Genomic DNA, 15,854 nt, shown 5'->3' with positions numbered 1-15,854 from the left:
ATATTAATATATTAATAATTTACTGACAACAATTAATCCAAAAAAAAAATCCTCACAGATGCAAACTGGGTTCACAAAGCATTTGACGGGTCTGAGTTGTTTAATCTATGACAAAACGGCAGTAAAAGACTCACAATGATAATCGCAAGCAAGCCGTATTCCGCAAGCCGTATTCGCTCTTCAGGCAATGCGTACAGATGCTAAAACTGCGCGGATATACGCGTTATAATAGTTCATCACCGTCACTTTTATTTTATTAACTGCCCGCACACAAAGTTACTATTGTATAATGTTAATACTTTATAAACGAATTAAAAGTTCGTACGAAATGTTTTTATCACTGCACAATCTGAAATCGTGAATGTTCTGTTTATACTAAAAATATATTGTAACTGCACGTCGAAACGTGAACTTTAAACTATTTTTATGATTTAAAAATTAAGCACTGATAAAACAATATGTTAACTTGTGAATTTATGAATAATATATGAATAATATATTTATTTTAAAATTAGAAAATTCATAAAAATACACGTGCATATATTGCAAAAAATACCTAAATTTGTCCTAAACCTAATCCTACTTACGAAACACCACTATTCATCATAGCATTGATAATTGTTCCACGTGATCATAAATCACCATCAAAAACCGGTATTTAAGTAGCAGACCCAATTATACATATCTCACGAACATCACCTAACTTGTCAACTGTACAATAAAAAATATATAACAATAGAATGGGAATCGTAAACGCCACGGGTGGTCCGTGGTCGAGGTAAACATTGGAGTTTATATTTTTACACCTTTCGTCATTTCTATGTATAACTATGTATGTATATGTATACATATACATGTATAACAGTTGGTTGGTGATAACTGTATATTATTTATAGTAAAGTTTGGTGATTAATTCGTAGGATTAAATAATAAATTGAAATCTCAATAACGGTAAAGGTGTGTATTTCCAGACGGATTTTTAATTGAAGTTTAAATCTAAATACAAATTTCTAGTGGCTTATAACGTTATAAAAATAAGTAGGTAATTAGAAATGTAGGTACATAATTAGAAATATAGTGAATACTCTTTCTTCCGAAAAAAACTAATACATATTTACTTGGTTCGTGTAAATTTAGTAATTCGAATAGTAGGATTAAGTAATATCTAAACTAAATGACCATTTACAAAATATAAAACCTAATTATTTTGAATTAAATATCTTCCTACGATAATTCATTCATCACAAATATTTTTCAAACCTCATATGATTTGGAAGTTATATAGGGCTTCAAGTAATGTGCTTCGTCAGGGTCCATTCTGTACAATAGCTTTGGATCTACAATGTAGTTGTTGGACCTAACAGTTGCAGTAAAAGGGTTTGACAGAATATTTGTGTTAGAAAAGAAATTGAGAAAAGAATTATAAAAAAAATATTAAAAAGAATTATAATTTCATTGAGAGATCTATAAAAATGGAGCTTATGGCCTTTATTCTAATTCCTACGTGACTTATTTCATACATATTGGATCAGTAGTTTCTGAGATAAATAGTGACAAACATCCTTACATACCACTGTATATTAATGAGATGTTTTGTAGTTAAAACCTTTCAAAAAGCTTATAACTACAAATCATCGTTTGAACTAATTAATTATCACACTATCGATAGAACCCAGTTATAAATAACATATTTAATAAATTAAACCATACATCACCATAACAGTTCTGATACTTAATAGCGGCTATTATCTCTGATTAATATACATAAAAATCAAGCCGAATTTCACGAGCCTCCCACGTACATTCAATACTTGAATTAATCACTATTAAAATCGATTTTTCAAGTATATATCGATATAGTTTAATTTTACACCCACGCATAAAGACTACAATTTTTTTTATTGTATGATAGGGAAGCCGCTTGACCACGATCTCGCCTGATGGTAAGCTGAGATGTGGCCTAAGATGGAGCGCGCTTCCCTAGAAGGTACCGGTTCACTCTTCGCTTGAAGACCCCCATATTGTACTCGTCAATACAATAATATGTTTTTATTGTATTGTTATCACGTTAGATAAAGTTAAATCAAACTCGATATCGTATGTTGATATGGAAGTTGTAAAATCCTTTATTGATATTATATATTATACATGTGGTTAAATAGGATTCGTGTTGGGATTTTATACGGCAATTATTATAAAATTGAAACAATGACGATAGTGTGACTGATTTGATAAAGGAACATGCTCCAGAATTCTCATCTGTACTCAGATAGACAGCTAACAAGTGACGGCATAGTGCTTATTTATTGTATGCTCTTATATCGTTCTAGATAGGTCACCTGGTGGTTCAAATAACCCATAACTTTTTCGACATGGACCTGTAGTCTATTATCAATTTTCTTTTTTTCGTATTTATATAATATACATATTTATAATTTTGTTTTATAAATTAAATGTAGTTAATTACTAAGTCTATGAATTATCGTTTCAATGTATTCGTATAAAGAAATATTGAAAGAAATCGCTGACTGATAATTGATTACCTATGAGATGGCTTATAATAATTAACATTAATAACAATAAATTTGATTTCAATTAGGTGGGTTAGTAGGTACGTAGTCTGGAAAAACCACCACCTAATATTATTTATTTCTTAGCTTTAAAAGCGCAAATCATAAAACGTATCAATGTAAAGTTTCTTTTCTCATATTAACCTTATAAATTTAACCAAAATTAATCCATTAAATTAATTAAATTATACTTTAGCAAGGTTCATTAAATAAATTCAGAAAATAAATCCAAAACCTACTTTGACTAAAGCTATGCGATACGCTAGTAGGTACTAACCTACTTTTAGTCCTTAATCCTGTCTCTTTAGTAAACACTGCTTTCTTTGCCTTAAAATGTAAGGTAGAGCGATTTAGTAGTCTCTTTTTTTTATTTTCGGTGCTGAAGCTAAATAAAAAGTAAAAACTATATATTATTCTAATCCTACTAATATTATAAATGCGAAAGTTTGTGAGGATGTGCATGTGTGTGTTTGTTACTCTTGCACGCAAATACTACTGAACCGATTAATATGAAATTAAGTACACAGATAGAGGGTAACTTGGATTAACACATAGGATAGGTTTTATTCCGGAAATCCCACGGGAACGGGAAATATACGGGTTTTCCGTTGAAAACGCGGGCGAAGCCGCGGGCGGAAAGCTAGTAATTTATAAAGCGTTTCAATGCCATATAGTTCAAAATTAAAGAATAATTACTATTGTCGAATTTAGTAATATCTTCCTTTTTTGACGTGGTTAAAAATATTATATCCAATGTCCATATACCTACAGCTTATTATTATAAATGCAAAAGTCTATCTGTATGTTTGTGACGCTTTCACGGATTAACAATGTGGATGAACTTCAAAGTCAGAATAGTGGTAGACCCAGGGCAAAACATTAGTGACTTTTCATTTCAAAATCAATCCCTGTATTATTGAAATGAGGTATGAAAGTTTTTACAGGTGAAACCGCGCGGCACAGATAGTATATAAATAGAGCAATTATTATATTACTTGGAATCTTTGATTAAATATTGATTAGCAATTATTGGAGGAATATTATTTTGTAAACAAGAATACAATGAAACTTGATTCTGCGTAAGAAATTCTAGGAAAAATATTTTATTTATTAAATTAGTAAGCCTGGCGACAAGCTTTTATATCACAAATATTCTGTAATTAATGGTTTTATTTCGTTTCACTTTTATTATTCTTGAAAATATGATTTAAAATATTATTAGTGAGTTGTTACAAATTAGTAGTAGTTACCTACTTGATAAAATTTCACGCACATACAGACGAATACAGGTGAAAGACTTTGTTTTGTAATATGTATTGATTTTAGAGATCTGTTGGCTTTTTTATCATGCACACGCGTATATTAAAGTTCTTTATATAATATTGTATTAAATCTATCTATATTTTAAAAACGATTTATGAATTTGTGTTACTAAGCGAAAACTCGATAACGGCTCGACCAATTCGGCAATTTTTCTTAACTTTTTGTTAAGGCAGGAAGCTTCTTATGGAATGAAAACACGAAAGGGAAATAGAACAGAAAAATGTCTACTAGGGCTATAATAAATATATGAAGGACGGATGGACAAACATTAGTTTCTATTAATTCACGAATATTACTGGAATTTAATACGCAGGTATGGTCTGAATTACACGGCAAAATCCCTGGTCAAAGGCTAACAGTATAGCAATTTGTTTTAATGTAAACGTAATCAATTTTAGGAATTGATAGATCCTCGTAAAAGCTTGTGGTAAACCATTTATGATTGCATATGAAATAGAGAGTTGTAAGCTAAATAAATATGTATGTATGTGTATCTGTGTGTCTGCCTGGTGAAACGAATGAGCTTTTTTAAGTTTTATTTTTACCCTTTGATAATTTGTTTCTTAATCTAGACGTGGTTCTTACTTCTTATTATAATACAGCATCAAAGAATCCAATCTGATTTTTATTCAAAGCGCAAAAAATATAAGGATTTTAAAATTATTTTCACTTAAAAAGTTTTAGACGTTAATTTTAACTTTGTCGCTAATTTAAAGTTTGTCTGAGTTTAGCGCTTTCAGTATATTTTTTGTAAGCTCTTAACATTAAACAATTGCGGATAAAAGTTCAACAGATTTTATATGCGAAATGTTGCTCTGATAGTCTTTTATGAAAACGTGGTTAGTAAAATTAAACTTTATTATATCAGTATCAAGACACATTATCCCTTGTAGCGTATAGGGTAGATGCAATCTATTGTTGGATTTATCGATTTTCTCATGTGTATGTAGAAAATAAACTTTCTAAGCACTGCTAGATAGAAATATTTTGTCATATTATTAAGTTTTAAAAAAGGTTTCCGTATTATCGTATTCGTACAATTAATATGACATTTGGTATACTTAAGTACTTTTCTATATTTATAGCCACAAAAACCTTAAAATTTCCTTATTTATCTCCACAGTACTTACAGGCAATTTTTACATTTTTCTAGTTAGAGAAAGCTCGTACATTATCCTACTTTACGATAAGCTAGGAAGGCTCGACTGCCACGCATAGAATTGTACACCCGTGAAATCAGAAATTGATGTCTTCATTCCGATTATAATTATCCATCATCCAAATATACACCCTATGTGTATAGCAATAAGTCATAATACGGCTTGTCGGAGTAAACCACTTCATTATGTACTTAGGTTGTTGAAGGCAACAAGTCTATTACTGATTATCCACGACTGATATGGCCTTTGTAAGAGGATTATTGAGTAAATTACTAAAACTGGTGGAAGACACGACAAATGGATGTTTGGTATCAATTAAGGAATGAACAATAGATTGCTGGATAATGTTTCTTCTGTGGAAAAGACACGGCTTTTTTAGTAAAGGAGCTGTAAAAATGAACTTTAAAATTTATCTGCACAATTATAACATCACTGATCCAATTGGTGAAAGGTGTTATGAGAAAAGAAATGTTAAACATCCAGAATGTTCCAGAATAACAAATCAAATATATTAGCGATGATATATTGTGTTCTCTTAGAGAACACAATATATCATCGCTTGAATGCGAATGCGAGAAGCATTAGGTATGCATCTATTTCATTAATATATTTAATTTTGTTTAACCTTTTTAATTTAAATAGGTGATCACCTTTCTGAAATGTTATATACTGAAGCTACTTTTAAGATATAAAAAGCCTGTAATGATAAACAAATTAAATTAACACATATCAAATAGATATCTCAGATAACATAAGTAATTACAGCCATGTTTCACTTAAAATTAGTTGCTCTGAATATTCAAAGATAAATTCAAGAGAAAATATAACATTATAGCCTTAAAAACAAGTGAATAGCAACGGTAAATATTTTTAATTATTCCGTTTGAACGGTTAGACGAACCAACCAATGGCTTGTTCAGAACTGAGACGCAGAAATAATTCAATTTTCTATTTCATTATGGAGTGGAAATTGCATGAGATAGACAAGTTAGATAGCTCAGTTGGAATGTTTTCAAAACTTCTTTGGTTTTAGTTTGTATATGGTAAGATAGGGGTATATTGATCGCTTATATTTGATTGTATTTGGTTTACAAGTCAGTAAATTCTAATTCAGTTTATGTTTTGTGTGTATTAAGCTTATTATTAATTAAAAGGAATTGTCCATATGGGACTCGAAAGAAAAAATCAAAACTTTTTAGGTTATTTGATATAGTACTAGCTTCCGTAAGTCGTAGTAAATTTTAAACATTAATATTAAGTTACGCTTATTTAGTATTTAATAAAGTAAAGCCAAACATGTGTTTAATTAGATTTCAAATTATTTCTTAGTTTAGTTTCTAGGTAATATTGTAAATATTTTACTTAAATACTAACTAAGAGAATGACTAATAAATCCACACCCAGTTTAGTGTAATAAGATAGTATAGTAAGCTTTGATTAGTTATAGTATAGTAAAAGAGCTGATGATAATATTTTGCACGATCTTTGCATACACATTGCGGGCTATTATTGTCACATTAAAATATTGTATGGGCTAAATCTTATATATAAAATTCTCGTGTCACAATGTTAGTCTGCATACTCCTCCGAAACGGGTGGACCGATTCTCATGAAATTTTCTGTGCATATCGGGTAAGTCTGAGAATCGGCCAACATCTATTTTTCATATGTACCACGGGCGAAGCCGGGGCGGACCGCTAGTAATTCATATAATTTGGGATATTGCGTCTTGAAAATCTAAGAATTTTTAGTAATTCTTATGATGATTAGATACTATTACAATTACGTTAACGTTTGTACCATTATTTCTGTTTATGTCTCGATTTTTAAAGTGGTCTGATAATTTTGAGTTAAACACATTTCATGATTATTTGGATGTATCAACTGGTTAGTAAAAAGCTAGTAGGAGAATATAAAGATCAATCCCGTTACAATACAGTTATCATTAGACCAAGTAACTTTAATATTCTTCATAGTACAAATACAAAATACAAAAATCTTTATTGTTGCATAAACATTTTGTAGATAATACAATGCACTAATCTCCACACTAGGATTCCCTGTGTTGTGGAGAATAGTCTCTTACAGCTTACGTCTATTTACACAGTTTATACAGAGGTAAATTCTTAACTACGAAAATACATGCAATATGCTATTTGAATAAATTTCTGAGTGAATGAGATAGGATGGATGTCTTGAGTGAGTTTGTAGAATTATTTTAATGGTCTGAGGAAGTTTTCGGTGTGTTCGTAGTCCAAACCACAAAGGAAATTTTTTATATGTTTTTTGCATTGCCTCTTGGTCAGGGGTAGGAGGTTAGTTGCTAAATTTAGTTTTTCGTAAATAAAAGGACCCATGTATAGATATGATTTTTTGCCAAAATTTAGTTTAGTTTTAGGTCTATTCCATTTTCTACATCTTTGGGAACGAGAAGGGACATACATATTTGATGGTGCAGTTTTGTGAAACCGAAGAGCGACCGACATAATGTATAGTTGTCGCACTCGCATACAACCGGTCTCCTGGTAGAGGATATCAGTTGGGTAGCGACGGGGTTTCCTATATGATACCTTTAGTATGGCTCGTTGGGAACGCTCTACTCTCATTAAGTGTGTTTTATGTGCAGCACCCCATACTACAATGCAGTAGTTGATTATGGATTCGCATAATGAGCAGCAGATCATTTTAAGCAGTTTGTCCGAAGCGACTTGGCCCATTCTTTTAAATATATATATTAGCTTACGTAGGCGACCTGAGACATAATCAATTTGTTTTTTCCAGTTGAGATGGTTATCTACATAGACTCCAAGATAACGAATATTTTGAACTTCTTCGAATGCGGAGTAAATACATATTAAAGTTCCTACATCAGTTCTTAAACTATACTATACTACCGACTACGCTGTAATTTCAAATTAAGTGAACGCCCATGATATGTATCTATTAAACTGTCTCTCATATAGATTAATGATAAAGTGCCGGCTTTGTATTAAATAGTGGGGTTTTAATATCGCACAAAACCTCTATTTACAGGCATGATTATAGTAAATTAATAGGATAATAGGGATATGTTTTGTCCATGCTAAGATAGAAGCAAAACACATCCATAAAGAACTACCATTAGTTCTTAAGTTTCTTAGTAATTATCCTTAATGATTCAGTTCTGTGAAATTAATAACCCTTAACCAGAAAGTAAATACTCAGTTTTTGTGCATCTGTTTGAGCTTATGGTAAAATTTGTATTTTACTATACCGACCGACGTGGAATTACTGACGTGACGAGGAATTATATTAATTAACTATAATAATATTATCTTGCATAATTCACACATTAATTGTTCGCTGCTAATGTCCTTAGTATATTCTTAAGCAGCTGTTTCTGTTTTACCAATGAAAACAAATTTTCACTTCGAACCGTTTTTTCCTTACCGGGAAACAAACAAAATTTTCAGCCTAAATAATAATAAATTAGTAGGTATAGCTAATTAAAAAAAACGTTCCCACTGTTCATAAATAAGTAAATCCAGCTATTTGTCACAGTACGCTACCGTTTTCCATTTGCCATGAACCTTCATACAGTGAACGCACTGCAGTATGCAGATGTAATCTTAGTTAACTAATCCGATACAGATCTTACGCTATTGTATTAATTCTGACCGTAAGTGACGCAGGATTAGGTCATTGGTTATGTTTAGTGGCTGGTGGTCGTGTTCTGTGATGGGATATCGATCCTATTTTAATATCCCACGATTATTAAACATATTGATGTTGTTAAATGAATGATGGTATGTTATAATTTTATGATGCAAAGATACTACTGGTGAACTACACTTTACAACAAAGGAAATGATTAAGAAATAATTTTAAAAGACTCAAATTAACTTAAACGGAGTACATTTTTAATATAATTGTTTATGTTATAAATATAATATTTAATACCAAATTGGTCTTATTGTTTCAATAAATTAAGTTACGTATAGTAGAGCCATTTTAACAGGCAACATACTACACATTATATTCTTAAAACTAACCTTATTGCACGCCTCATAAGCGAAGCGTTGAGGTGGGTACTACTGTCACTTCGCGCAAAACATCTGATTTTTCAAACTTAAAATGTCTTTATGTATCATACATTGCACTTGTAAGATAATACATACACACACATATTAAGAAAAAACACTATTTTTAACGTTCATGATATTTTTGATGTCATTTTTGTTATTTAAACTAGTTAAAAAACAGTTTAAAAAAGTTCTGTCTTGGACGTCCGTGTGTCTGTATGTGCGGATCCTTTTTCTTGTTAACACGATAGCGACCGAAATACTTTACTAATCGAGTCTTTTTTTTTCTCTTACGCTTGAGTATGCTCAGGAATAGAACCCTTTCATTTTTCAGGGTCTGATTCGATGTGGTTTAATTGTTATTAAATAAACAAAAATAATAATTAATAAATATTTATTAAAAAAAAATTATGAGGCGTGCACTTTTGGATTTTCCAAATTATTTTTTAAATATTGTGAATTTAATGAATTTCAGTAAAAGTTATCGATAAAAAATCGTTAGTGTTTACAAAATCGTTGTTTACCTTTATTTATATCTAACATTAAGTATATCCCTTAAAATATAACCCCGAAATACCTCGCAAAGATCGAATAATCAGCTAAAACCCTTCCAAGAGCATCTAAGATCGAAGGGCCACTGTTAATTAACTAAAAAGCGATTGTAATTCTCACTGACAAGTTGTTAAAGCCATTTTAACTGACCGTTTCACTGTCAGCATCGGTTCCTGTGCTGTAAACGTTCCTTGGGATCTTAGGATGTTAATTAGGTTATAAGTTAATAGATATATTGTTAAAAGCGTAATAGTTATTAGTATCAAGCTATGTGATTAACAATTTTTATGATAATATGACAAGCTTTCCGCCCGCGGCTTTGCCGGCTTTATAACCTTATAAATTGTATACTAATACCTTGAATCATTCTCTATCATAATCATCTATTAAAAAAAATGCGTTGAGTAGTTTTAAAGATTTAAGCATACATAGGGACAGAGAAAGCGACTTTGTTTTATACTATGTTGTGATGGCAGCTTCTCGCCCCCAGCTTCGCTCGCAAAGTCATAGGAAAACTCGCATAGTTCCCATTCCCATGGTATTTTTCGTGAGTGTAGCGTGAATCATCCTAAGAACGTCTCAAACTGTACATAAATGATTTAAACATTTTCTTGAGCTTTCTCATACCTTAATCAAATCAATACTAAATTCAGAAACTCTTATTCGTTTCTATTAGTAGGAATTTCACTGCACCCATGCAAAATCACAAAGTATAGATACTCAAACATTAGAAATCAAACAAAGCCGCAAAGCAAAGATAGTTGACCGTAGTGTCACAGATTAGAGAATAGTTACTTCGTGTAGTGTCACGAGCGATGGTAATGAGGTAACGGGACAAATATATGCTTTGTAATAGATAGCGTAGATCTCACGACGAGGATTATTGGTAAAGTAAGGTTTTGAAATGAAAGGGGCCTATATAAAACGACGTGTTGTTTGAAACGACTTACCAACAATTACAATTCGACAAATTGCAATTATTATGAGAAGAATTATTGTTGTTATTTTTAATACAGTTTTAAATATGAGCACTCATAAAAGCATATAGAATAAAGAAGATTAGTTTATAGTAAAGTGTATGTACCTACAATTGTTCCGGTATTAAATCACACAAAGAGTGCATGTACTAATTTGTTTTTCATTGCACAAAAAAATAGTCATAATACTTACGATTTCTAAGAACTTAATCCTGCATATGATTACTATTAAATCCCATGATGCTATTGTTATTCGTCACACAGAAACAGGATGTAAATTCGCTTTAAAATTAAAACCATGACCGAATCAAATTAATCAAAGCTCCCACAAAAAATATGACTCAATTTTTACGATTACATCATTACAAGACACTCATTTGTAGCGAGATGTCATAGACGTCCTTGTGATGATTGATTATTTCTTGTGTCATTTTATTATTACAGATGATAATTACTTGTATATCGTTATTTTTTGTTGGTAAAATTGCTGTGTTACACGTATAATATCGCGTTTATTGGGTTGTTATGTGGATGTTTAGAAGTTTAAGATACGAGACCACGGATAACTTGTAAAAATGACTCCTGCTATTACAAACGAGCTTGTAATTAAAAATAAGCTTGTAAATAAAATAGTTAATACTAGCTTACCGCCCGCGGCTTCGCCCGCTTTTTCTAAAACCTAATAAATTATATAAGTACTAAAACCTTCCTCTTGAATCACGCCATCTATTAAAAAAACCGCATCAAAATCCGTTTTAAAGATTTAAGCATACAAAGGGACATAGGGACAGAGAAAGCGACTTTGTTTTATACTATGTAGTGAAGATGAAAATTACATTTACCTTATTCCCCAAATACGCACGAGACGACACAAAAAGTTAAAAGACGTTCACAGAAGAACACCGTATCAAAATAAACGTATTAACCTACCTACATAAATGTGTATACAAAATTCGATATCTAGTATCTACAACTTAATCATTCCTAATTGTTTGATTTCTTACAACCTTCTATTTTATTTCATCACACATATTATGTGTTCAATAGGCAAACAAGAACGTTTTTACCAATCAAAATGTATGTCAAGAATCATTGAAATGTTTATTTTGTTTAATATTTGATTGACATCGATCAAGAAGCCACTCGAAGCACAAATGTTTGACAAACATTGGTGAACAAACAGTGACATAAATTAAGCAATTATTAGTATAGGCTTAGTCAATTTGGAATGATAGGGCTAGTAAAAGGATTTACGAATATACGTTTGTTTTACTTCATTATAGTGAATTATATTATTTATTAATTATAGTCGATGCTTGCGATAACTTACTGTCGGAAATAGTTTTAAGTACCTGAAACATGAGTACTTGAACAAGTCAACATTTTATAAATATCTAACTAATTGATATTTTATTTTTCTATGTATTTAAATGTGATATATTGATTTGATTTAAGAGCTACCATACAATAACTTTGTTAGTGACGAACTGAGATGTGTAGTTGGTGAAACAAACAGTGCTTCTTCTTCTATTTTTCCGATAACGCTATTATATTGCACGCCTCATAAGCGAAGCGTTGAGGTGGGTACTACTGTCACTTCGCGCAAAACATCTGATTTTTCAAACTTAAAATGTCTTTATGTATCATACATTGCACTTGTAAGATAATACATACACACACATATTAAGAAAAAACACTATTTTTAACATTCATGATATTTTTGACGTCATTTTTGTTATTTAAACTAGTTAAAAAACAGTTTAAAAAAGTTCTGTCTTGGACGTCCGTGTGTCTGTATGTGCGGATCCTTTTTCTTGTTAACACGATAGCGACCGAAATACTTTACTAATCGGGTCTTTTTTTTCTCTTACGCTTGAGTATGCTCAGGAATAGAACCCTTTCATTTTTCAGGGTCTGATTCGATGTGGTTTAATTGTTATTAAATAAACAAAAATAATAATTAATAAATAATTATAAAAAAAAATTATGAGGCGTGCACTTTTGGATTTTCCAAACTATTTAACTCTACAATCCAGCAATTTTTAACTCTACATCTCAAATACAACCCAATCAAAAGACTAATTCGTTATTCATAGATTAACTGCACACTTACACTATCCTACCATCGTCTACATAATAAAACTTAACACAGCCTATTCGTGCTAACAACGCTTTGGAACATCGTTATATCTCAACTACCGTTTTACTATCAACAAACATTATGTCAGACATTAAGTGCACACCTATTGGCGTGTCCGAACTCCATTCAGGTGAATAAAAAGATAAAGGTCGTGGCACACTGGGCTTTTATTAAGGGGTACATAGCCGCGGGTTACGCAGGGAATGAACTGCGTGCTTCGGGGACACATGAGCAGTTGAAACCAGATCGTGGTGTTTGCTTGTCAACTATCTGAATTAGAGTTAGCTATAATTTTTCTATTAGTTGAGTCAGAGGTCGACGGATGGATCAAATATGAAAACTTGTAAATATCTAATCAAACGATAAAACGTCTATTGTGCAGGTATAGTCGTTAATTTGCGGACGTTAAACCTAACCATATTTTAGAAAAATAAATTGCTTATGCGATTATTGATATTAAGTATCCTATTGTATAACAGAAAATTGCAAATCTGCATAGAATCTTTGAAATTTCTTTCAAAGAAGATAATACAAAGACGACACGATAAATAAAGTTAAATCACGATTATTTTGGCCATTTTTACCGAGTCTGTGGGAGGATTATTCCATTGTCAAGTCTGAGATCAAGACGAGTATTGTCAAACAAAAGAAAAATGACAGTGCTCAGCTAAGTTGAAGTTACGTGGGTCAGACAACTTGTCTGCTTACATTTAATGGATAAAATTCTTTAACAATAATAATTATTGTGAATATTTCATTTTTATAAAGCATGTACAAAAAATCTGTTCTTATCATTTCTATTTGTCTTTGCACTATTACGTCATTAACACGTTTATAAACCTTGTAAATCTGTTGTTACTAGGGATATCTTCAGTTACGTGTGTAGTAGATATTTTCAATCAATGTGGCATCAAATAAAATGTGTATGTATATCTTCTTGTAACAATCATAATATTATACAAATCGCTGAAGTTCTTTTTATTATATTTTTGATATCAATTTATTTTATTTATAATAAATTAAATAAATATACCAAAAATCCCACTGTACCCCCACCTCTAAGCACATCCGTGACTTATTTAGTAACAAGAAAGTTATGACCGAGTCTTCGATACTTGATTGCTAATAAAGTAACACTGACACTCCTGCCTTACTTTGTTAGAACATCGAAGTGTTTAAGTTACTTTTTATTGGCTTGAAATAATGCAGATATTAAAATGTATAAATAGACGTTTTATTCGTAATCAGGAACATACAAAAATTTGCATACAAAAGGCAATACAATATTGCAGATGAACTTTCAAAATAATGATTACGAGCTTATGTAAAGATAGTGTACAATCATAAAATGTTGTAAGTTTCTTATGTCAGGATCTCAATTTTAAAGAATTTTTGACTTATTGAAAAACATGAATAATTATTAAGCACTTAAAATTCATGTTCACTTTTTTTCCCTGTATTTTATATTCATTCCAATTGATATGTTTGTTTGTCTTTTAGAATGCACTACAATTCGCTATAATGTTTTATCATCTATAACTAGCGGTCCACCCCGGCTTCGCCTGAGGTACATATTTACGTTTTCTCTCCATAAGAACCATCCTCGTACTTCAAGGAATATTATTTAAAAAAAAGTGTGCGTGTATACTAACACACATTTTAGTTCACTTCTTACGTGTGTATACACTAGTGTGTACACACGTAAGAAGTGAAACTTCTTTATGACCTTATTTTTTTTAAAATAATTCACTATATGCAACTTTACAGAAATACGTCGAATCAAAGATGGCGCGTAACGAAAAAATGTTACACTAAATTTTTTTCCAAACCCGATAAAGAAGTTTCACTTCAAAAAGAATCATCGAAATCGGTCTACCCGTAAGGGAAATATGGATTCATTTTCATATAATGTAGAGCTAAAATAACAAAATAAAACGACTACTCATAATATTATGTGAAATACTTGTACCTAATCTGTGAAATATCTCCTATTTCATTCACAAAGCTTCAGACACTCTTATTTCTGTTTCATATTATAGTGAGAATGTATTTTCAGAGCAACGTCGTTTCTTCGTCGTATTACACTTATAACTGGACTATATTTGTCGAAGAATAAGCCTTGGTGTGGATTTAACTGAAGGGAAACATGCGATATATTTTTAGGATTTTATGCTATCGTATTTTCATGTATTTTTACGCGAGTTCGAGTGGTATACATTTAGAAATTGAATTGTTTTTAACGGGTTTTAAACGATAGGTAGCAATTATAGAATTGTCAATAGCATAATGAATAAATCGCGTTTAAAATCCGTTAAAAAGTATTTCATTTCTTGTGTTCTATGTTTAGAGCGAGATCAAGAAGAGTTTATAAACAATGATTAAAATTAATGAATTAAAAATCTTATTAATTTAATTCACAATATAGTAATTAAGATTTAATGTATTTCAATTTAATGTGCATATTATAACAGTTAAACTAAAGTATTTCAGTGTTACAAGAGAAAAGGTTTAAGTTCGATTCCCGGTGCGCACTTATGCGGTTTATCATTTTTCTATTTTGACAATCATCAGTCTGACATGTACCTTTTTTCGATTCTAGTTCGTCTTCAAAGGCAATTTTAAAAACTTGACTGTAGGAAAACTTTTGAATTTCATACCTTCAAGACATTCCATTTAAAACAATAACTATAGCCTCAATTGTAATTTCAATTCTAGAACAAAAATCCTTTAAAATGTTGTAAAAACGTCAATTTGCTTGAATACCTTTTACAAAGACGAGATAAACTACAATTTCTTTGAAGTCGTCTTGACCTATTTGAATGTGAATTTTTTAGGCTTTCTTTTTGAATTTCAAATTTTTCTAAACATCTTGAGTTTACGTTTTTTAAATGTATAACAAGCATTTTATTCTTTGGCTCAATAAAGATTACAATCGAACCGTTTTTTATAAAGTTAAGATATTAAAAGGATCAAGTACATTGCTATCAATATTGGTACTTAACTTTATTTAACTTTGGTATTATTTTATAAATGTTTATCTATTATTAATAATATTACGCAAAATATAATGT

General features: G+C 30.8%; 1 protein-coding gene across 1 annotated transcript in view; it reads left to right on the top strand.

Annotated features, from left to right (window-relative positions):
- side-IV (sidestep IV transmembrane protein) overlaps positions 1–15,854 on the top strand; it is a 238,471-nt gene that overhangs the window by 200,344 nt on the left and 22,273 nt on the right. The window lies entirely within an intron of this gene.

Source organism: Colias eurytheme, chromosome 18, assembly GCF_061535395.1.
Source record: "Colias eurytheme isolate Ceu_HAF_F1 chromosome 18, ilColEury1 Martin Lab GWU primary, whole genome shotgun sequence".
Classification (NCBI taxonomy): Eukaryota; Metazoa; Arthropoda; class Insecta; order Lepidoptera; family Pieridae; genus Colias; species Colias eurytheme.
The sequence above is the reverse complement of the archived record's forward strand: the minus strand, read 5'-3'. Positions and strand labels throughout refer to the sequence as shown.